Raw genomic sequence first — 23,501 nt, 5'->3', positions numbered from 1 at the left:
TCAGTCCTCCAACAGTCCACGTTCTCACTCTCATCTCTTAGTGCCTCTTGCTCCCAGCTCCTCACACACACACCACAAACTGAAGTGAGCTGCTTTTTAAAATCCAGGTGCCCTGATTAGCCTGCCTTAATTGATGCTAGCAGCTTCTTGATTGGCTGCAGGTGTTCTAATCAGCCTGTCTTAATTGTCTCCAGAAGGTTCCTGATTGTTCTGGACCCTTCCCTGTTAAGGAGCCGGAATCGTTCTTCACTCGCTCCTGAGCTATTTGCTTTCCTTTCTTTCCTAAAGCCCCCCGGCCCGGACTTTTCACACTTTTCCTTTTGCTTAGTTTCCCCCCCCGCGTTTGGGCCGGACGCTTTGTTTTTTTGGTTTTGTTTTTTTTTGTTCTTTTGAGCTGCGTCAGTGTGCTGGCCGGTCGCCAGCACCCCCCCCCCCCCATGCCTGCTTTTGGATTTTGCTCCTTGCTTACTTGAAACCCCCGGAGGAGGGGGGGAGGACTGCCAACCTGCTGTCCGGAGAGGGGAGTGGACCCCCCCAGACCCAGCTGTTTTGCTTTTTGCCTGGACTTTTTCCGAGAGCCTTGGGACAGAGCCAACAGCTGTAGCAGACGCCAGAGGCCGGAAAACTCCCGGGCAGCTATGAATCATCGTGGAGAGAGGCCGTAAGACTGAGGGATTTCTTTTGAATTTCTACCCTCGGGGGGGGGAGTTGACTGCATTTCAGCTGCGCCTGCGGCGGCACAGGGGTGTAGCAGGGAGCTACCCCCAGATCCATCGGTGCCCCCAACCCCCCCCACCACTATTACAACTATCACGGCCCCCGCTGCTTCGTCCCTGCTGGCAATCTGCCATCTGCCTTCGGATCCAGCTGTTTGCTTTGGACTTTGCCTTTTGGACCAGGCATAACAACCAACCAAGCGAGACTCTTTGGACACTTGTGGTGGGTTGTCCTCCCCCCACCCCCCCCCGGATTGTTTACCCCATAGCCTACCCCTACTACCGGACCCCGATTTTTGCCCCCCCCCCCTCCCAGTGTTTCCCTGTCTCTCCCTGCTTACAATGGCAGAGAAGGAGGGACGCAAGGCCCCTCCACCGAAATTGGTTGCCCCTTCCCCATCTACCCTCCTGCCCACCCCTCAAGATTTCCCCACCGCCTCCATTGTTAGAACCCCTGCCACCGCCCCCGCTGGGGCATCGGCAGTGGGAGGCACCGGGGCGATTACTACCGCTGCTCTGGTTCCTGCCCCACTAGATTCTAGGAACCCCCCCCCAGTTAGACGGAATAATCGAAGCGGGCCAAAAGGGAAGGGCCCCGCTAATGCCGCTGGACCCTCCGTGGCAGAGGCCGCCCCCACCACAGTGGCCTCGTCATCGATCGCGGCACCCCTCCCAGCTGTTCCCTCCACCAGCTCTGCGACCATCCCTCCCCCGGCCCCCAGGACGTATGCCCGGGTGGCGACAGGCCCCCCCTCACCTGCCGCCTCCTCATCTCGCCCTCCCACTGCCTCCGCTGCCATTACTAGTAGTCGGGGCCCTCTTCCCGCCCTGACCAGGAAGCACGGTGTTCGTTGCCTCCTAGTACCCGCCTCGCCCCACGTGGAGGCATACGTGCAGGCGTTGGCGAAAGTGGTAGGACCCATGGCCATTGTGGCGGCCTCCAAGATGTATGGGAAGGTCGTTCTCTTTCTGGCCTCGGAGACTGCTGCCCAGGAGGCGGTGGAGAAGGGCCTAGTGGTGGGGGGGGTGTTTCTCCCCCTGGAACCGCTAGAAGATCTGGGCGTTCGCTTCGTCCTCACCTCCGTTCCTCCCTTTTTACCTAATGTTGCCCTGTTACCTGCTCTTTCTGCCCTGGGGAAGCTTGTTTCTGTTATTAGCCCTCTCCCGTTAGGCTGCAAGGACCCCGCCCTCCGTCACGTCCTATCGTTCCGCCGGCAAGTGCAGATTTTACTGCCGGCGGGGGTGCGTGACGGAGAGGCGCTCGAGGGGTCCTTCCTAGTTCCCTACCAGGGAGCCCGCTATAGGGTCTTTTATTCCACCGGAGAGGCCCGGTGCTACCTCTGCCGCTCGGCAGGGCATGTCCGCAGGGACTGCCCTTTGGCCCGGGGGAGAGGGGCACCTGGGACCCCCGAGACCCGGCGGGATATCGGCCCTGTTGTTGCCGACACCCCTGGCCACCCGGCACCCGACACCACCCCCCCTCCCACCCGATCCACCGCTGCCCCCGTCCGGGCCCAAGAGGCACCCCTCCAACAACGCCCGGGCGACCACGGGAGTCCCACTCTTGCCGTAACCACCTCGGCAGAGCCTATGGAGGGGGGTGTGGCAAAGCTTTTACCGGGTGCAGGAGAGGGCTCGCCCCAAGGAGAACCCCCCGCCCCTAATGCTGCCTTACCGCTACCCCCCCAAACCCCTGAACCTCTGCCTCCGCGCCCCGCTCCGTCCCCTGCTACTCCACCCCCGGACGACGCCATGGAGGGCTGGACTGTAGTCCAGGGGAAGCGAGGCAAGCGGAGGGCTCGAGCTCCGCTGCATTCATCTGACGCGGAAGCCCCCCGGAAGACCAGGAAGGGAGGTACCGACCCTGAGCCTCCCGCCTCGGCCACGAGTGAGATCCATTCGCTGGTGTCGGGAGGTGAAGATAGACCAGCATTGGAGGGTGGAATCCCCCCTCCGCGGGGGACCCTCCCCTCCGAAGCCCCGGGGGAAGCCCCTTCTAACCAGATACCACCTGAACTCCCAACGAACCCCGACGTGACCGCCGAGGCGGGCCCTAGCGGAGAGGCCCCTGGGGTGGTGGGAGTCGGCCTCTCCTCTGTGTACGCAGAGATTGAAGCCCTGGATTTGACCCCGGTCACCCAGGGAGGGGATGATTTACTGCCGGCCGGCCTCGATTTGGGCAATCTCACCCCAGGCCCCCTCTCCCCATGCCCTTTCCCCCTGACTGCCTTTCCGGGTGAGCACCCCACGGAAAGTGGTTTACCGCCTGGGGCCATGGCTGCCACGACCACCCCGGAGCCAGTACCTAGCATTCCTCGGAGCCCCCTCCCTTGCCCCTTCACCCCCGACCCTGCTCGGGAGGCGCCTTCTTTTCGCTGTGCGCCTCCTGAAGCCCAGGGCCTTACCTCTGCCCCTGCCCCCACCCCTATTCCGGTTCAGTCTCCCTCCTCCTGCAAGGCTACCGCCGCCCCTGGGGTTATTTCTTTTCCGCCTTTTGCAGATTCCCCCCAGGGAGCAGTCTTTATGTTTTCTAGTTGCGACTCCCCAGGAGTTGCACCTTTCCCCCTGCCATCCCCGTCCGCCCCAAGGCACGAGATGGAGTTAGTAACCCCAGCCTGTCAGACACCCCGTCGGCGGTCCGCACCCTGCCTACCCGCCTTAGCGGACCACGAAGCTGCATCAAAAGCCCCACCAGGGACTGCTCTGGGAGTTGTAACCCTACCCCCCCATGAGCTGCAGCATGCATTACGGGAGTTCTTGAAACGATGCCGTGGTGCCCGCGATAGGGCACAGCTGGCTCTCCAGCAATGGGGGGACTTTGATCGACTCCTTCGGGCCGCGAGAGCCCTTATGAGGGAGGGTAGAGGGCAAGGGAAGGGCGGTGCCGCGGCCTACGAGCGGGCCCGCAGCTTCCGGAAAGAGTTACTTACTCACGGGATGGGACACGGGTTGCTACGCGACCCGCCGGGGGCCATGAGTACCCCCACCCCTGAGAACTCCCCACCCCCCCAGCCCTCCGCATGACACCTCTCATCATTGTAACCCTGAACACCAGGGGCTGTAGGATGGCTCTCCGCAGGTCCCAGGTGCTCTCCTACCTTCGGGAGGGGAGGTACTCTGTGGTTTTCCTGCAGGAGACCCACACGGACCCAACCGCCGAGGATAGGTGGCGGCTGGAATGGGGGGACGGGGTATACTTTAGCCACTGCACGGCTTGGCAAGCTGGAGTGGCGACCCTGTTCTCCCCCACCCTGCGGCCCGAGGTGCTCGGAGTCACTGAGGCCGTGCCGGGCCACTTGTTGCACCTCCGAGTTCGTTTGGAGGGGCTCGTGGTCAATTTTGTTAATATCTATGCCCCGCAAGTGAGCTCACAGCGGCCGCAATTTTACCAGCAGGTGTCCGAATTTCTCGACACCCTGGATTCACACGAGTGCCTGATCCTGGGAGGGGACTTTAACACCACCCTCGAGGAACGGGACCGCTCGGGGGCCGAGCCGAGCCCGGCCGCCGCGACCATTCTTCGAGACATAGTCGACTATCACTCCCTAGTGGACGTCTGGCGTGACCATCACCCAGATGATACTTCCACGTTTACCTTCGTTCGGGTGGAGGCCCGTCGGTCGCACCGCTCTCGGTTAGACCGTATTTATCTATCCCGTCTCCATCTTTCACAGGCCCACTCCTCCACCATTCGGCCGGCCCCTTTTTCCGACCATCATTTGGTTGCCGTCACGGTCTCCCTCCGTGCAGAGGGACCGGGGCCGGCTTACTGGCATTTTAACAACAGCCTGCTGGAGGACGAGAGCTTTGTGATGTCCTTCCGGGAGTTTTGGCTGGCCTGGCGGGAGCAGTGGCGTGCCTTTCCCTCGGTGCGGCGCTGGTGGGATTTAGGGAAGGTGCGCGCCAAGCTCTTCTGCCGCAACTACACTCGGGGCACCAGCCGACGGAGAAATGCGGCGATAGAGCAGTTGGAACGGGAGGTCTTAGAGCTAGAGAGGCGCCTGGCCGCCAGCCCCGGGGACCCGTCCCTCTGCGGAGCGTGCCGGGAGAAGCGGGAGGAACTTCGAGCCCTCGAGGACCACCGGGCCCGAGGTGCCTTTGTCCGGTCCCGCATCCGCCTCCTTCAGGAGATGGATCGCGGCTCCCGCTTCTTCTACGCCCTGGAGAAAACGAGGGGGGCCAAAAAACACGTCACCTGCCTTCTAGCGGAAGACGGCACCCCCCTCACGGATCCGGAGGAGATGTGTGGGAGGGCCCGTGACTTCTACGCAAACCTTTTCTCCCCGGATCCGACCGATCCTGGCGCTTGCGGGGTGCTCTGGGAGGAACTCCCCACGGTCAGCGTGGGCGACCGAGACCGGCTAGAGCTGCCTCTCACCCTGGCCGAGTTCTCGGACGCCCTCCGTCGCATGCCCACCAATAAATCTCCGGGCATGGACGGGCTGACCGTGGAGTTTTACCGCGCGTTCTGGGACATCCTTGGCCCAGACCTAGTCACTGTCTGGGCTGAGTCCTTGCAGAGCGGGGCCCTCCCTCTCTCGTGCAGACGAGCGGTGCTCGCCTTGCTGCCGAAGAAGGGGGACCTCCGCGATTTACGAAACTGGCGTCCCCTCTCACTTCTTAGCACGGATTACAAAATCGTAGCGAAAGCAATCTCGCTGCGGCTAGGGTCCGTGATGGCGGACGTGATTCACCCAGACCAGACCTATACTGTCCCGGGTCGCAGCATTTTTGACAACCTCTTTTTAGTCCGAGACCTTTTGGAACTCGGGCGGAGAGACGGTCTGTCGTTCGCCCTCCTGTCTCTCGATCAAGAGAAGGCGTTCGATAGGGTAGATCATGGGTACCTCCTGAGCACCCTGCGAGCGTTTGGATTCGGACCTCAGTTTGTGAGTTTTCTCCGGGTGCTGTACGCCTCCGCGGAGTGTCTGGTTAGGCTCAACTGGACCCTGACCGAACCGGTCAGCTTCGGGCGAGGGGTGCGGCAGGGGTGTCCCCTCTCAGGCCAGCTGTACGCTCTGGCGATCGAGCCTTTCCTCTGTCTCCTCCGCAGGAGGTTGACGGGGTTGGTGCTGCGGGAGCCGGAGCTGCGGCTGGTCCTGTCGGCGTACGCCGATGACGTCCTCCTCGTGGTCCAGGACCCGGGCGACTTGGCGCGAGTGGAGGCATGCCAAGCCATCTTTTCGGCAGCCTCCTCCGCCCGAGTCAACTGGGTCAAGAGCTCTGGCTTGGCGGTGGGGGGCTGGCGGCAGGTAAGCTCCCTCCCACCCGCGCTTCAGACCATCCGGTGGAGTGCTGGCCCTCTGCTCTATCTCGGCGTTTATCTTTCTGCCACGCACCCTTCTCCGCCGGAGAACTGGCAAAATTTGGAAGGCGGCGTGATTGAGCGGATCAGGAAATGGACGAGGCTACTCCGATGTCTCTCCCTTCGGGGGAGAGCACTGGTGCTTAACCAACTGGTCCTGTCCACGCTCTGGTACCGGCTCAACACCCTAGCCCCGGCCCCGGGTTTCCTGTCCCACCTCCGGAGATTGATTCTGGAGTTCTTTTGGTCAGGATTGCACTGGGCCCCTGTTGGAGTTCTCCACTTGCCCCTGAAGGAAGGAGGGCAGGACCTGAAGTGTCTGTACACTCAGGTCCGCGTTTTCCGCCTCCAGGCCCTGCAGAGGCTCCTTTATAGTGCGGGTAGTTCGACGTGGAGCATATTGGCGCATGCCTTTTTACGCCGCTTCCATGGGCTCCGATATGACCGACAGCTCTTTTATCTTTGTCCGAGAGGTTTTCCGCGAGACCTCTCCGGGCTGCCGGATTTCTACCAGGACCTCCTCCGGGCCTGGAAACTGTTTTCAACGACCAGGTCCGTGGCGGCCATCGTGGGGGCAGATCTCCTCACGGAGCCCCTGCTACACAACCCCCAACTTTGTGTGCAGGCGGCGGAGTCCCGCACGGTGCGCCAGAGGTTGGTCCTGGCGGGAGTTACGAGGGTCGGGGACCTCCTGGACTACGACCGGGGGGACTGGCTGGATCCCCTGACGCTCGCTCGACGCATGGGGCTCTCCAGCCTTCGCACCCCCCGGCGCGTGCTCCAGGAGGTGGAGGCCGCTCTGACCCCCGCCGCTCGGGCTTATGTTGGCCGAGCCTTGTGCGAGGGCGCACCCCGCCCATCCCTTACCCCAGGCCCGCCGGACCTTTCCATCGGGCCCCTACCCTGCCGGTCCCAACACACCCCTCATCCTTTCACTGCGAGCCGGCTGCATGAACTGCAACCGGTCGGTTTTCAAGTTGCATCACGGAAATATTTATATACACTCACGCTCCATACCCTTCATGCCCGCACCCTGGTGTCCCGCCCCGATACAAAGTGGCGAGATCTCTTACCACCTTTGGAGGGCGAGCAACCTCGGTGGGCCAGCCTGTACTCCACCTTGGTCCCGAGGCCCGTCGGGGACATCAGTTGGCGGCTCCTTCACGGGGCTGTGAGCACGGGCGTGTTTTTGACACGTTTTACCTCCCTTCCGGAGACTTGCCCTTTTTGCAACGTGAGGGAAACCCTGGCGCACGTCTATTTAGAGTGTGCCAGATTGCAGCCTCTTTTTCGGCTCCTCACAAATATTCTTTTGCGCTTTTGGCTTCATTTCTCCCCCCACCTCTTTATCTATACACTCCCCATCCGTGGCCCCACCAAGTCGCGGGATCTCCTGGTTAGCCTCCTCCTAGCCTTGGCTAAAACAGCCATTTATAAGACCAGAGAGCGGAGGTTGGCTCATGAGGCGTCCTGCGATTGCGAGGCCGTTTTCCGACTCTCAGTACATTCACGTATCCGGGCGGAGTTCCTCTGGGCAGCGTCCACCGACTCCCTTGACACCTTCGAGGAGCGGTGGGCGCTGTCCGGGGTTCTCTGCTCGGTGACCCCGTCCGGTTCCCTCCGTCTGACCCTCTGATTGAGGGAAAGAGCGAGAGCCGCCAGTCACAGCCGTTAGTTGCTGTGAATACCATCATTACTGTCTTCTAGGAGGGGTCCTATAATACATGGGTGTACCCCCCTCCCTCCCAACCACCCACCCCGCAGCCGTGCCCGTCTTGTCGGGCACCCTCAGGAGAGGGAGGGTCGGTGACCCTGGGCGCGGCACTAGGTAACTCGAGAGGGTGGAAGACCACGAGTGTCGAGGAAGCCCCCCCGCTCTAGGCCACCAGGTAACTCAGGAGGGTGGAAGATCACGAGTGTCGAGGAAGCCCCCCCGCTCTGGGCCCGGGCTAACCTGAACACCTCTCCCTCCTGAAAGCTGTTGTGTTATACCTTTTGATTGCGTTGTTTTGTTGCTAAGTTTTTCTTTATTTTTTTGTATTCTCTGTAATTGTTACAAATAAATTTCCTTTCTGTTTCAAAAAAAAAAACAAAAAAACAAAAAAAAAAACAAAAAACAAAAAACCTTCCCTGTTACCTTACCCAGGGGAAAGGGATCTATTTAGCCTGGGGCTAATATATCTGCCTTCTATTACTCTCCTGTAACCATCTGGTCCGATGCTGTCACACTACCTTTCCCCTATTGTTTCAATTAAGTTTTATTCTTCACTTCCCCCTGCTAGAACACTGTTATGTCATGTGGCTTGCCCAGAATGGCTTCTATCGTTCCAGAGGTGGCTGTATTTCAGCAGTGAGTACAGCAATCTCAATATACACAATGTAAAGTACTTGCGCATCACTCTGGGTAAAGATTTCTTTAGATGTAAAATGTAATAGTGAAGCTGCCACCCTGTTATACATAAAAGGGTGAGGGACAGCAAAGGGGAAAGTGGGTAAGTTAGACAGAAGTAACATTTCAACCCTGTACCTGGGCTTGCAGCTGTTCCAGGGCTCAATTAAATTAGGCCAGATTATATTAAGTGTCCCAAGAGAAATATTCACCACCCCCCTTCTCTTCTTTAAAGGTGACAAGCAAGCACCAACTGGGATGTCCACTGCACTGTATCTTTGATTCTAATTTGTGTCCTGAATGGAATGGGAAGTAGACATTCCTGGAATCTTATTAACTACAGTGTATTGCAATAATTCTATAGAAAACCAATATAAATACAAATATAAAACTGCCTCTACCTTTAAAAAAATCCATATACCTTTGTGTAGGGATTTTGTTTTTTTGTTTTTAGCTGCTCACAATAACAATAATGACCTCAGTGCATGACATTTCCTGGGAACTAATGATTAGCTGGGGTTAATGGCCTGAAGTGCAGCCATGGGCCATCAACTCCTCCCAGCCCCTCCTTAATCCTACAGAAATACCCTATGCCTTCACTGTCATTGCTTAATTCAGTCTCTCTAATTTTAGTATCGCCTTAAAAACCTCATGACAGCCACTGAGCAGCTCTGAATTTTATTAGGCTGCATGACTGTTCCTGAGCAAGGGTTGCTTTCCTAGCCACTGATCAACTCTACATACAGAATATACTTTATTAAAAGTTGATTACCAAGCCTCTGAGCATCTCTAGCCATTTAAATACTTTATACAAGTTTGCTTTGAGTGGCCCTGAGCAATTAATAGATTGTTTCATTAGGAGGGTTTTTACTAGCCACTAAGTGACTCTAAACACCTAATGTATTTCACAAGAAGTTTCTATCCCATCCATTGAGCAGCTTTAAACACTAAATTGGCATCATACATTTTTAAAAGAAATATTCAGTGTTTCACATTTGTCACAAGCAGTTTCCTGCCTCTGTACCCCCTAAACATTATTCTTCTGCTATGTGGGTTTTTTTTTTTAACTGATAAATTCCTATTTTAAATGTTGGACCACCAGTACATTTCATTCTAAAGCACAAAGCTACATTGGAATTGGCTTTGGTTCCTTTTCCTCATCTAACTCAGGGGAAAAGAGCAGTAAGGGGGCAATATACACATTGGGTCCCTTTCTGATTAAAATTAAGGGCTTAAAAACTATTCAGGAGGCTCAAGCCAAAATTATAATTGGTATTGTAGACATAAAAATGCCTGTGGTCTATCACTGCATATGTAGCCACAGTGTGACAATCAAAATTGCAGTGATTCAGTAAGAATTCTTAATCACTCTTATAGGCCTGATCTAAAGCCCACGGAAGTCAATAGAAATACTCACATTACAGCAATAACTGTTGAGATGAGCTAATGTGCTCTCACTCAGGGTATGTCTACACTACAGCAGTTATAGTGGCAGGGCTTTGACACGGCAGCAATGCCGCTGTAGCGCCATAGTGCAGATGCTTCCCACATCAATGGAAGGGATTTTTTCCATTTATGTTGTTGATCCACCTACCTAAGAGGTGGTAGTTAGGTCAATGGAAAAAAATTTCTATCAACCTAGCTGCATCTACACTGAGGGTTAGTGTAGTGACCTAACAACATCACACAAGGTACAAAATTTTGCACAGCTCTAAGCAATGTAGCTAGGCCAGGGCTGGGCAAACTTTTTGGCCCGAGGGCCACATCGGGGTATGAAACTGTATGGAGGACCGGGTAGGGAAGGCTGTGCACATGTCCCCAAACAGCCTGACCCTCCCACTTCAAGCCCCCTGACTGCCCCCCCTCAAAATACCCCACCCATCCAAACCACCCACCCCCGCTCCTTCTCCCCTGACCGCCCCTTCCCTGGACCCCTGTCCCTAACTGCCCCCTAGGACCCCATCCCCTATCTAACCCCCCCTGTTCCCCATCCCCTGCCCCCCCAAGAACCTCTGCCCCATCCAAACGCCCCCTGCTCCCTGTCCCCTGACTGCCCCCAGGGACCCCCTGCCCCTTATCTAACCCCCTGGCCCCGGCCCCCTTACCATGCTGCTCAGAGCAGCATGTCTGGCAGCCATGCTGCCCAGCCAGAGCCAGACATGGTGCCGCACTGCCTTGCAGTAGCGCGCAGCCCCGCCGCCCAGAATGCTGCCCGCATAGCGGCGTGGCTGCAGGGGAGGGGGAACAGCAGTGGAGGGGCCAGGTGCTAACCTTCCAGGCCAGGAGCTCAGGGGCCTGGCAGGACAGTCCCATGGGCCGGATGTGGCCCGCAGGCCGTAGTTTGCCCACCTCTGTGCTCGGCAATCTGATTTTAAGAGACCAGGCCTACTACACGACAGGCCCAACAAAGAAAGTAACAGAACGCCACTAACCATCACCTACAGCCCCCAACTAAAACGTCTCCAGCGCATTATCAAGGATCTACAACCTATCCTGAAGGATGATCCCTCACTCTCACAGATCTTGAGAGACAGGCCAGTTCTCGCTTACAGACAGTCCCCCAACCTGAAGCAAATACTCACCAGCAAGTACACACCACATATCAAAAACACTAACCCAGGAACCTATCCTTGCAACAAAGCCCGTTGCCAACTCTGCCCACATATCTATTCAGGGGACGCCATCATAGGGCCTAATCACATCAGCCCACACTATCAGAGGCTCGTTCACCTGCACATCTACCAATGCGATATATGCCATCATGTGCCAGCAATGCCCCTCTGCCATGTACATTGGCCAAACCCGACAGTTTCTAAGCAAAAGAATAAATGGACACAAATCAGACGTTCAACCCCAGTTGGAGAACACTTCAACCTCCCTGGACACTCAATTACAGACCTAAAAGTGGCGATTCTTCAACAAAAAGACTTCAAAAACAGACTCCAACGAGAAACTGCAAAACTGGAATTAATTTGCAAACTGCACACCATTAAATTAGGTTTGAATAAAGACTGGGAGTGGATGAGTCATTACACAAACTAACAACTATTTCCCCATGCTAATTTCCCCCTACTGTTACTCACACCTTCTTGTCAAAGGTTTGAAATGGCCTATCCTGTATGCATCTGATGAAGTGACTTTAGCCCATGAAAGCTTATGCCCAAATAAATTTGTTAGTCTTCAAGGTGCCACAAGTATTCCTCGACTCTTTTTGCTGATACAAACTAACACAGCTACCACTCTGAAACCTGTCACCATAGATTACCTGTGTATGCATAGGAAATTGAATGTTAGCTTCAAAGTGGTGAGTCAGTGTGTGCTCAACAAAGAAGAAAAATCCTCAAAATAATAGCCTGCTTCAGCTATAAAAGTAAAACCTTGGGCTTGATCATCATCTCTAGTCTGCTGAACTTTAAACAGGGAAAGTTTAAGCCATGGGACTGAGATCTTCCAAGTAGTTGTTTGGAATACCCTGGAAAATGCCTGGAAAGACATTAACAGACTTTACATCTAAGCTGCATTTGGAGTCTGACCTTTTAGGATGATTCCAGAGAGACTTTTGCAAGCCAGCAGACTCATTCATCGCTGCTACAAATCTGATGTCAGGACCCTGCAAGCATTTGTAATGTACTGTATATAAACTTTTAACCACTCAATAATTCTCCTCTTTTCCTAATATCTGTACATTTTTTAGTTGATTTACTAAGGATTGGCTGACAGTGTGATATTTGGGTAACATCTGAGACATATATTGACCTGAAGGTAAGTGTCTGATCCTTTGGGATTGGTAGAATTTTAAATATGGCAAATAGGGTTTTCAATAACTTCTCACTATATTAGACCAATTTGTCTGGATGGGAGCCAAAGGTTGGAATGCCTAAAAGGGACCGTGTCTGACTTCTTGTTAACCAGTGTGGTACTACAGAGGCTCTTTTCTTACTAGCTTGGTGAATCTAATTATAGAATAAATGACCAGTTTGGGGGATTGTCTGCCTTATTCCTTGCAGTCTGCCCTGGATGTGGCATTCTCAGCGTGGTCCATCCCAAACGCCTGGTCACACTGATAATCCCCAATGAGCCATAATTCTTAGAGATCTATTAATTCCGCAAGCTTTCACTGCTGCTGTTAAACAGAGAGGCAATTGTTCTACAGTTAACATGTAAACTGCTTGATGTGTCCATCCATTTTATTGACTGTTTGTGCCATTTTATAATGCACAAAAACACCTACCTACCTTGCCATGATTCAATCTTAATCAAACCCAGACTTCTCAAAGCTGCTTGTTCTTTGGGGCAGCTGCATGAGCTGCACATACCTAGAAAACTGTTACAATTAATGACATGGATCATGCATCTCTGTGTGATGGTCCAGCCTATTGTTTCTTCCTAGAGACCTCCTGAGATGAAGTTCATGACTTGAAAGAGCCAGGGCACAGTTTGAATTCTGAGGTGTATCTTTCATCTGTGTAGTACACATTGTGAAGATTTATCCTTTTATTGAGAGTGGTTCTCTTTTGCCTGCCTTACGTGGCCTTAAAAGATCTAAAATGTCCTGTTCACGATTATCTCCTGAAGCTAAAGTAAAGATTTCAAATAATTTCTTTTGTCTGTAATGTTCTTCATCCACCAAAGAAAGCTGTGTGACATAGACAAGATCACTCTGTCTTTTTGCTTTCTCCATTTATCTTAATTAGCATATTTCTCAAGGCATGGTCAGAGAAGTATCTGTATACTTGTATTTGACTTTTCTGTTATATTTTCTATTTCTAATTTAGTTGTGGCTCTCTGCTCATGCTCTCTTAAAATGGCACCATCTAAAAAAACTGAATTACAAGACTTCTGCTTCTTAAGATCTTCTAAGGTAAGAGATTTATAATCACCCAGCAGCTCATTTTTAAAACTCCTAGATGAGCTTTTACCAAAGCTATTACTTTAGAAACACATGCTCCGAGTGTGTTCTTTGTAGGCTATTCTCTATTTGAATTATATAGAGTCATAAAGTTTAAAGCCAGAAGGGACAACCAGATCATCTGACCTTCTTACATCAAAGCCACCAACACTATCCGGTGCCTGCACATGAAACTCAACGGCGGAAATGCATGTACATCCTGTCTTAGGTGGCAAGTGGAAATGAGTTGGGTGTTCTCTTTATAGTTTCCACTAGTAAATATTTCAAAATTGTCTCACGCTTCAGCACAATTGTCAGGATCTCTTTGAGGGCAGTCCCAAACTGGAATAGCAGTAGAGGTAAGGTGGGAAGAAAGAGGTATTGCCATTTGGAACCAAGAGGTATTGTAATAATCAGGGCCAATGCAAACACGTTGCGGCACCCCATGAAGACACTCAATTGACCTCCCTCTGTGGCAAGGCCTGAGATGGTGGGCCTGACTCTCAGGTTTTCTCTGGCTGCTTTGCAACATACTGGTGGCATAAAGCATCAAGAAACCCAACAGATACAGCTTTCTACAATGGGGGAATCCTGAGGAAGAATCCCTAGGTGGCAGAAAGCTAGCATAGCAGCTTCTCTGCAAGCCCTGAAGCCCATGATACAGAGGGCATTCCTGGGAAGGAAAGGATGTGACTAAAGGGTCATTGTGCTCTAATGACACCCCCTCCTCTCTGCTGGAATAGCTTCTGCAGAATGTTGGCAGCTTAGTGAAGGCCTTCGCTACTGCCAGGATCAGTAAAGGTCTGCAAAGGTGACACACAACTAGTTTTACCCTGGCACCACCCCACAGCTTGACTGGGACAGACTCTAGATGCCAGTGTGCAACTTTGCCTATCTTGCCATACTTCCTCCCAAACTGCTGTGCCTTGCCAAGGAAGTTACATCCCTTGACTTGCCAAGGAAGTGTGAACACACAAACTGTACAGAACTGGGATGGAGCTGTGGAAGGACTTAGGGAATCATTACTACATTCTTCAAAGTAGTAGTCTACTGAAATGAATACACCCTGCTTAGCCCCTTGACCTTAACAATTACCAAGTTGTTAACCATAGTTTTGTAGAAGCAGGACTGTCACAGTTAAAACTATTACTAGCATTTGAAAGTGAAAGAAATAACTAAGAATTTTTCCATGTGGCAATGGCGGGGACAGCCACAGAAGCTGCCGGTAACTCAGTGACCCTAAAGACAGCAGTTAATGGAGAAATTAAACCCAGGCCAGCAAAGATGCCTTAATGCCATCTTAGTTCTCCAGAGCCCTGATTAGGTAATCTTATGGGCATGCTGAAAAGGCCATCTTTTTTTCATTCTTTGCTAAGGCTGTTGAGGAGGGTGTGAGCTGGGCTAGATACTTTTATGGGCAGCCCTTTATTTATGGTGCAATTTTTAATTTATGGGAGAGGCACCAGTGAACTGGATGCACGTCTACAGCTGTATTTTAAAAAAATTGAAGAAAAAATGTTGACAAAATAAATAATGCTGACTTATTAGAACATTTGCATACTAGAGCAATTTAAGTATTATGGGCCAAATCCTGCCCTTACATGGAAAAAAACTACATAGGATAAGTCTGGGAGCTTCCGTGTTATGGAGTTTCCTCTGCTTAATTCCATCAAAGTATTTGTCCCCCCCAGAAAAGGCCCTCTTTCTCTGGATGTTTGGACATCTTCCTGAAAGTACTAAAGCCTGGAAAGATTTAATGCTATGTATCAAATCATGTTGCAGTGCTATTCAGAGTCTTTTACATAAGTCCCCTGTACCATTAGTGGCACAAACCAACATGGCTGCCGCCAGCAACCTCTTAGCACTGATTACTAATATTGGTTATTTCCTGTGGAATGCTTATAAACTGACTGATTTTCCAGGGAAGTGCTTTCTTTTCCTTCTTGTTTGTGTTTTTCCTTTCCAGGAACTGTTAGATGACATTTCTGAAGATATAAGATAGCAAAAGGAAGATTAAAACAGAATTTTAAAGAGGAATAAGGAAGTCAAATGTCAGACAAGGGTAAGAGTTTTGAGTGAAAGGCTTGGAATCTGCTTCTTTCTCTACGCCATTCCAGCAGTCTCCTTCTTGCTGCTTCTGTCTCACAGCCTGCTTCAGAGGCAGGTGTGCAGAGGTTATTATATTATCCCAAAGCCCAGGTATTTTGTATTCAAACCATGCCTGAGACTGAATTTTTACAGCATGCAGGATTTACTTAAAATTTGCAACCTAGTCCTAAGTAACATATATGATTAGGTTCAAGAAGAAACTATAGTTGAGCCACTAAGTTACAGTGATCACAGTGTAATTACGTTCCACATCTCTGAGGAAGGAAAGGTATCCAAAAAATGCATGGTGACAATAAACATTAGAAAACAGGACTTTTAAAAAATGAACAGGCTAGTCAAAGTGAGACCTGGAGTCAAAAGTAAGGAAATAAAAATCCGTAGACACAACATAGAGGTTTTGTAAATATACCTTAACAGAGTCACAGAAGGCGAGCATACCTCTACACATAAAATGAAACAGAAAGGCAAGAAGTAAACCTCAACAGCTGAACAGCAAGGGCTCTGGAGTTATGAGAGCCAAACAGAAAGTGAAAATCCAACCCTAGTGAAGCCAATATAAAGGAGCATAAACAATAGTAGATAATGTGTAAAACAGGGAATTAGGAGGGTTACAACAGAATTTGAAGAGCAAATAGCCAAAGATATAAAATAAAATAAGAAAGTTTTTATGTATATTGGAGGCAGAAAGCCTGCAGAAGAATGGGTAGGTCTACTGGACTACAAAGGAATAATGGGAGAAATGAAGGAGTCCAATTTTTTTTCATCAGTCTTCACCACAAAGGATATTAGGGAGATACCTAACCTGGACTAATCCTTTTCAGGTAATAGAGTTGACATAGTGTCATCAATTGAGATTGCCAAAAGTAGAGATCCAGACATAATGTTGGGATGCATAAGGATAGGATGGAGCTAATGCTGAAAATATTATAATGCCATTATACAACTCACTGGACCACTCTCACTTGGAATATCTTGTTCATTTTGGGTCACCCGATAACAGACATAGGGGTCAGAGACAGAGATGGAAATACTTAGGAGTGGCAAAAAACTTCCATATGAAGAGATATTTAAAAGATGATGGTCTTTCTATCATGGCAAATGTGAATAGGAAAAGATACTGTTATGTATCTTTAATATTTAGCATTGAGAGAACTGCCATACAGGATGAAACAAATAGAATCAACAACTGTGTCATCTTAATCCTTTGATATTCAGCATGTTAAAGATTCTTCAGCACAATTTGTTGCAGCATGATATGTTTATTCTCTCTCTGGCTCTCTGGCATAAAAAGTTTCATGTCCATCTCAGAATTTTAGCATCTATGAAAATATATCAGTACAGTTCCTTCAATGTCATTTCCAGGAGTGCCCTGTCATTGCATTTTAACAACACATTTGTAATGGAATACTCTGTAGCTTTTGTCAGGAGCCTAGGTTAAGAAAATCAGTATGGCAGAACAACAATCCGAAATAAAGCATGCAGAGGGGGCTATGAGGTCAGAGTTGTAGGACTGTAACAAGATCAGGTTTTTCCCAACCTCACGAGAATCATTGTCATGAGAATGGATTCGTGTGGAGTCACTTTTTTGTTCTCACTACTGTCTTTTCCATGAGGATGAGACATCGCCGTTTGATTAGGTCATTGTAGTCTGTGAAAAGGAAAGCAAAGTACTTCTGGGAATGATGTCATAGAACCAGTGAATAAGATCTTTCAAAGCTTTAATGTGATGCTCAGAAGTATTCACTATTGGGACTGAGTGCTTGCAGATAAATAAAAACAATGAGTGATTAAAGCACATTTCTTCTCTGAAAATGACTAAATACACATGGAACTGTTTTACTGATCAGATGTACTCTGTGGATCTTTCGAGTAGTTCTATTTGCTAACTTCAGTAAAATTTATTTATTCTACTAATTTTGTATTCCCATTGCACTTCAGAGCCAACACAAGTCAGCTGGAGTCTACTGTGGTTTGTGTATCCTTAATGGGATTGGGAACTAAGGCATAATCCTGAAAACACACATGTTTAATTTTAAGCACATGAACAATCCTATTGAATCATTGGAAGCCACTAAGAGACAATAAGTGTAAAGGTCCACCGTGCCATTTACAGAGACACTTTTCAGAGCAGAAGCACACTTTAAGGCAAGCACCTTTTCCACAAAATATTCTCCCTGAAATATATAACTTTCACCTTCTCATTATTATCTGTATTGATGGACTGGCCATTTTACATCCCCCTCCTAGGGTACTGAAGCTAAAAATAGAGGAGAATGGAAATGGCTAGCACATTGTAAAACATTGAATAGGTCAAAGACATAGAATTTACTATGACCTTCCCAAGAATATATGCAGCAGTATTACATCTTGTGCTTCCTCATTTTTGTTCTGATAATTTTAACAAGTCTATGAAATGCCACAATATGAACCCATTCTCATGACAATTACTATGTGAGAAAAGAAAGTACAGTGCAATCCATATGTGCTACAGATATCACAGTCCTTTTTAAAAATCACATAATCTTGTAGTCATCTTCAAATGTCCTTTAAAACTTCTGTTTTCTCTCATTTTGCTGAATGTTTAGAATAAAAACAATAACTGCACTGTGTAAGAGTGTCCAAAAAACTGTCAACTCATTGAGACAGAAAGCTTCTTAGTAGTACCGCTGTACGTATGGTTACTCATCCTAATTAAAATTGTAATAAAGCTAAGAGCAATCAGGTAATAAATTTGAAGATGACATAAAACTAAAGCATCAGCTGCTTTTCTATACACCATTAATGACTGCTTCTTGGAGCAACAAGTCCAAGAACTCACAAGGGGAGAGCACGGGATCTGATCTAAATTGGTGAATATAGTTGAACCATTCTGTAATGGTGACCATGATGTAATTAAATTAACCTCCTGGGGGGAATACCAAAGAAACCCACCACATTAGCATTTAACTCCAGAAAGGAGAACTACACAAAAATGAGGAGGTTAGTTAAATAGAAATTAAAAGGAACAGTCACAAGAGTGAAATGCCTGAAAGCTGCATGGAAACTTTTTTAAAACACTACTATAGAGGCTCAAACTACATATATACCCCAAATAAAAAAAGCAGTAAGAGGACCAAAAAAATGCCATCATGACTAAACAGAGTAAAGGTCATGGTTAGAGACAAAGACATCCTTTAAAAACTGGAAGTCAAAACCTACCGAGGAAAATAGAAAGGAGCATAAACTCTGGCAAGTCAAATATAAAATTATAATTAGGCAGGCAAAACCAAATCTTAAGAGCAACTGGCAAAAGAGACAAAAACTAATAGCAAAATATTTTGAGTACATCAAAAGCAGGAAACCTGCAATCAGTGAGATCGCTGGACGATTTAAGTGCTAAAGGAGCACTTAATGGAAACAAAACCATTGCTGAAAAACTAAATGAATTCTGTGCATTGGTCTTCACTGCAGAGGATGTGAGGGAGTTTCCCACATCTGAACCATTCTTTTCAGTTGACAAATTTGAGAAGCTGTCCCAGATTGAGGTGTCAGAAGAAGAGGATTTGGAACAAATTGATAAATTAAACAGTAATAAGTCACCAGGACCAGATGGTATTCACCCAAGAATTCTGAAGGAACTCAAATATGCAATTGCAGAACTACTAACTGTGCTATGTAACTTATTGCTTAAGTCAGCCTCTCATCCAGATGACTGGAGGATAGCTTACATGATGTTGATTTTTTTTTAAACAGCTCCAGAGGCAGTCCTGGCAATTACAAGCCGGTAAGCCTAACTTCAGTTCCAGGCAAACCGGTTGAAACGATAGTGAAGAACAAAATTATCAGATGCATAAATGAACACACTATGTTGAGAACAAGTCAACACAGCTTTTGTAAAGGAAAATCATGCCTCATCAATTTATTAGAATTCTTTGAGGGGGTCAACAAATGTGTGGCCAAGATTGAACCAGTGGATATAGTATACTTGGACTTTCAGAAAGTCTTTGACACGGTCTCTCACCAAAGCAGAGTAAGCTGTCATGGGATAAGAGGGAAGATGCTCTCATGGTTCAGTAATTGTTTAAAAGATAGGAAACAAATAGTAGGAATAAATTTCAGTTTTCATGATGGAGAGAAGTAAATACTCGGGTCCCCCAAAGATCTGTACTGGAACCAGTGCTGTTCAACATATTCATAAATGGTCCTGGAAAAGGGGGTAAACAATGATGTGGGAAATTTTGCAGATGATACAAAATGATTGAAGGTAGTCAAGTCCGAAGCTGACTGTGAAGAGTTACAAAAGGATCTCACAAAACTGGGTGACCAGACAAGGAAAATGGCAGATGAAATTCAATGTTGATAAATGTAAAGTAATGCACACTGGAAAACATAATCCCAACTATTTTGGAGTCATTTTGGATAGTTTTCTGAAAACATCCACTCAATGTACAGCAGCCTTCAAAAGAGCTAACAGAATGTTTGGAAAAGAGTAAGGGATAGATAATCCATTAGTAAGGGATAGATAATAAGACGGAAAATATCCTAGTGCCACTATATAAATACATGTTACGCCCATGCATTTCTAGTCACCTCATCTCAAAAAAATATATATTAGAATTGGGAAAAGTACAGAGAAGGGCAACAAAAAATATTAGGGTTGTGGAACAGGTTCCGTGTGAGGAGAGATTAAAAAGATGGGGACGGTTCATCTTAGAAAAGAGCCGACTAAGGGGGTCTATAAAACCATAATGGTGTGGAGAGAGTGAATAAGGTAGCGATATTTGCCTTCTCAAATAACACAAGAACCAGGGTTAACACAACTAAGTTAATAGGCAGTAGGTTTAAAACCAACATAGGAAAGTACTTCTTCACAAAAGCTGTGGAGCTCATTGCCAGGGGATGTTGTGAAAGTCTAAAGCATAGAATCATAGAATCATAAAATATCAGGGTTGGAAGGGACCTCAGGAGGTCATCTAGTCCAACCCCCTGCTCACAGCAGGACCAATCCCCAACTAAATCATCCCAGCCAGGGCTTTGTCAAGCCTGACCTTAAAAACCTCAAAGGAAGGAGATTCCACCACCTCCCTAGGTAACGCATTCCAGTGCTTCACCACGCTCCTAGTGAAAAAGTTTTTCCTAATATTTAGCCTAAAACTCCCCCACTGCAACTTGAGACCATTACTCCTTGTTCTGTTAACCGGGTTCAAAAAAGAATTCAGTAAATTAATGGAGGGTAGGCCCATCGATGTCTATTAGCCAAGATGTCCGGATGTCCCTAAACCTCTGAATGCCAGAGGCTGGAACTGGAAGACAGAGGATGGATCATTCAATAATTGCCCTGTTCTGTTCATTCCCTCTGAAACATCTGGCCCTGGCCACTGTCAGAAAACAGGATGCTGGGCTAGATGGACCACTGGCCTGACCCAGAATAGCCATTCTTATGTTCTTTATGCTCGAAGAGCTCTCATCTGCTTGGAACAAAAGATCAACTGAACATGAGCTGAACTCTGTGCAGAATACTTTAAGCCAGATCATATGGCACTAATTTCCCTGCCATCCTGACTTAGTTTGGCCCTATCACATAAACTGAAGGCTGAAAAACTGAGAAATATTTAAGGCACTAATTTTGAAACAGATCCATGATCTTTTAACTGGCTGAAGGCCAATGATGAAGGTCTAATTCAGAGAAATGAACCTGCTATCCTCACTGAAGAGTAAAAAGAAAAGGAGTACTTGTGGCACCTTAGAGACTAACCGATTTATTTGAGCATAAGCTTTTGTGAGCTACAGCTCACTTCATCGGATGCATAGTATCTAAGGTGCCATAAGTACTCCTTTTCTTTTTGTGAATACAGACTAAGACGGCTGCTACTCTAAAACCTGTCATTGAAGAGTGTAATAGTCCAGTGAATCCTCAGAGAGCCAACATGTAGTGCAAAAAATCTCTCCAGGTACTGCCCTGTCTCCAGTTTCCCATCCAAAGGCAAAGCCATTGGCAAAGCGGACAACTCAGCTCTAACAACATGTGACATCTGCCAACATCTTGTATCTCAAAAGTCCCCAAAGGATATACCCTGTTTCCCCTTTTACTTATATTTATGTGATAAGGCCTGAAGCGGTTGTGCGATGTCATGATCTGCAATGTCAACAATTTGTTTATGACATCCAGATAAATACTGGATGAGACTAGAACAAAATTAAGTGGCTAGCACAACACATTTAGTGATATAATAGTTATAATCTATTAAAATTAAAATAATCTAGGTTTATGTTTTTAAATTATTAGCTGTCAATGATAAATCCTACTTCACTACTTATGCATTTATTTTAAAGAATATCTATCTTGGTTGTGTTCACATTTTTCATGCACAATACACAAGATTGATATATCAAAAAGTACCATTGAAAATTATTACATACAGGAGAAAAAAAATCTAGGCTCATGATGGGCCAAAAACAGTCATCCGATGTATAATCATGTTTTTATCCTTCTCTTCTTCCCAAGGAACTGAACAATATAGGCAAATGAATTTATCCTGATTACCTGCCTCTGCACTCGTGAAAACTCCTATTTAATTCTGATGAGCCAATCAGAGAGCTTATATACATTTTTGCTTCTTGACAGACTCACCGTAGGTGAATATCAGATTTTTCTAGATCTCCAACTTTGTCTCTTCTTTAGAATGTTAATTTAAAGGGAGAATTGATGGAAACTGAATATGTTAAATGACTTTCGATGAAGAGATTTCCAAATAGCTTAGATAAAAGCATTCTGAATTTATACCTATACTGATGTCACTCTTGTTATTGTGCCTATTGTCTCATCACCTTGGTCAGTCTTTTTACCCTTTGAATCAATAAATCTTGATATTTACTTCAACAGCAATCAATACGTGTTTTGACGAGCTTGTAATTAATGAGATAAAACTGCTGTACAATTAGATGGAACACCATGAAATAAGTATGGAGCACCATTTACTAAATCCATGTTTTTTTCAGATATGCAATTTATTATATGATTTGTGACTAGTCACATCTTTCATATGCAGAAGCATGTCAGAATGTGAACAGGCAGGAAATAAAATGAAGAAAATCTGAAGCATTTGCGTTTCCAATAATATAGAGAGAAATATATCTGTGATGTTCCATATATGAATTTTCATTTACAGGAACACTGTGTTGAGAACCAAAGAGAGGTTAGAGTTCATCTGACAAAGTGTTGAGGTGCTGGTTTTAGTGTATGATCATATTCAGAAATATGCTAATCAAACTTGGGTGCTCACTAATTAAATTTACAAATGATTAGAAATATTTGCCACTGAAAGATTTAAAGTCATTTTTTGAATCCTAATGAAAGTTCCAACATTATGTGTATGCCTCTTGAGGGCCTACTGAGGATAAAGTGTATTAAAAATATAATTGGCTTTAAAGCATGCTAGATTAAGTTTTTGCTGTGATTTATGCTGTCTGCTTTGCATTCACTGTGAGAGTTGTTTTTCCCTCTCTGAACCATGTATATTGATAGCTCACATGTAAGATGCTAACATCTGTTGATTTGCTTATATTACATTGATTATTATAATGGCTGAAAAGTCTGTCTCTTTCATCTGATCTTACTCATGTATCCTTGAAGCTGTGGTTTTAGCAAAAATGACGTTGGCATTACTGGTGATACTTTGAAAATATTGTATCTAAGAAAAAGAACAAAAGTGTATTGTTACAGGGTCAATGAAGAAGTTGGTAAAAATTATGAAAATCTGTTAAGCTTTACACTCTGGGATGTTTTAGTATTTCCCCTGAATCCCAATCGTTTCATTTACATAACACATAAAATACTCATGGAATCGAGTTTAAAAAGGGATGGATTTATTTTTCACTTGTGTTGAAAGTGGATTTTAACAAAGAATCCCCCAAAACACTTGCTTATTGGGGGCGGAGAGGGAGGAATGGCTTGGCCTTCAGACATGTTTAAAATAAGCCAGGGAATTGAGGAAGGAAGAGGAGAGGGAAGATCAGACAGAAAAGAGAACAGGATGAGAAATAAAGAAAACAAAGAAAGAAGGCAGAAGAGAGGCAAGGAGAATGAGAAAAGTGCAAATGAACAGAGAAGAATGG

The 23,501-nt window shown here is 47.3% G+C and overlaps 1 long non-coding RNA gene across 1 annotated transcript; it reads left to right on the top strand.

Moving 5' to 3' along the window:
- The first annotated feature begins 444 nt into the window (after positions 1-444).
- Positions 445-22,111, top strand: LOC140908863 (uncharacterized). The gene is made up of 4 exons (XR_012157993.1): positions 445-939; positions 13,186-13,271; positions 15,265-15,360; positions 21,892-22,111. It is a non-coding gene; the product is annotated as an uncharacterized lncRNA (long non-coding RNA).
- The last annotated feature ends 1,390 nt before the right edge of the window (positions 22,112-23,501 follow it).

Source organism: Lepidochelys kempii, chromosome 3 (assembly GCF_965140265.1).
Source record: "Lepidochelys kempii isolate rLepKem1 chromosome 3, rLepKem1.hap2, whole genome shotgun sequence".
NCBI classification, from domain to species: domain Eukaryota; kingdom Metazoa; phylum Chordata; order Testudines; family Cheloniidae; genus Lepidochelys; species Lepidochelys kempii.
The sequence above is the reverse complement of the archived record's forward strand: the minus strand, read 5'-3'. Positions and strand labels throughout refer to the sequence as shown.